Consider the following 1,295-nt stretch of genomic DNA (forward strand, 5'->3'; position numbering starts at 1 on the left):
CATATAATTGTTGATAGTAGTCTCTTATGATCCTTTGTATTTCTGTGTTGTCTGTTGTGATCTCTCCATTTTCGTTTCTAATTTGTTGATTTGATTTTTCTCCCTTTGTTTCTTGATGAGTCTGGCTAATGGTTTGTCAATTTTATTTATCCTTTCAAAGAACCAGCTTTTGGCTTTGTTGATTTTTGCTATGGTCTCTTTTGTTTCTTTTGCATTTATTTCTGCTCTAATTTTTAAGATTTCTTTCCTTCTACTAACCCTGGGGTTCTTCATTTCTTCCTTTTCTAGTTGCTTTAGGTGTAGAGTTAGGTTATTTATTTGACTTTTTTCTTGTTTCTTGAGGTGTGCCTGTATTGCTAAGAACTTTCCCCTTAGGACTGCTTTTACCGTGTCCCACAGGTTTTGGGTTGTTGTGTTTTCATTTTCATTTGTTTCTATGCAAATTTTGATTTCTTTTTTGATTTCTTCTGTGATTTGTTGGTTATTCAGCAGCGTGTTGTTCAGCCTCCATATGTTGGAATTTTTGATAGTTTTTCTCCTGTAATTGAGATCTAATCTTACTGCATTGTGGTCAGAAAAAATGCTTGGAATGATTTCTATTTTTTTTGAATTTACCAAGGCTAGCTTTATGGCCCAGGATGTGATCTATCCTGGAGAAGGTTCCATGTGCGCTTGAGAAAAGGGTGAAATTCATTGTTTTGGGATGAAATGTCCTATAGATATCAATTAGGTCTAACTGGTCTATTGTATCATTTAAAGTTTGTGTTTCCTTGTTAATTTTCTGTTTAGTTGATCTATCCATAGGTGTAAGTGGGGTATTAAAGTCTCCCACTATTATTGTGTTATTGTTAATTTCTCCTTTCATACTTGTTAGCATTTGTCTTACGTACTGTGGTGCTCCCGTGTTGGGTGCATATATATTTATAATTGTTATATCTTCTTCTTGGATTGATCCTTTGATCATTATGTAGTGACCTTCTTTGTCTCTTTTCACAGCCTTTGTTTTAAAGTCTATTTTATCTGAATAGAGTATTGCTACTCCTGCTTTCTTTTGGTCCCTATTTGCATGGAAAATCTTTTTCCAGCCCTTCACTTTCAGTCTGTATGTGTCCCCTGTTTTGAGGTGGGTCTCTTGTAGACAACATATGTAGGGGTCTTGTTTTTGTATCCATTCAGCCAGTCTTTGTCTTTTGGTTGGGGCATTCAACCCATTTACGTTTAAGGTAATTACTGATAAGTATGATCCCGTTGCCATTTACTTTATTGTTTTGGGTTCGAGTTTATACACTGTTTTT

This window comes from Bison bison, unplaced genomic scaffold, assembly GCF_000754665.1.
Source record: "Bison bison bison isolate TAMUID 2011002044 unplaced genomic scaffold, Bison_UMD1.0 scf7180017864198, whole genome shotgun sequence".
NCBI classification, from domain to species: Eukaryota; Metazoa; Chordata; class Mammalia; order Artiodactyla; family Bovidae; genus Bison; species Bison bison.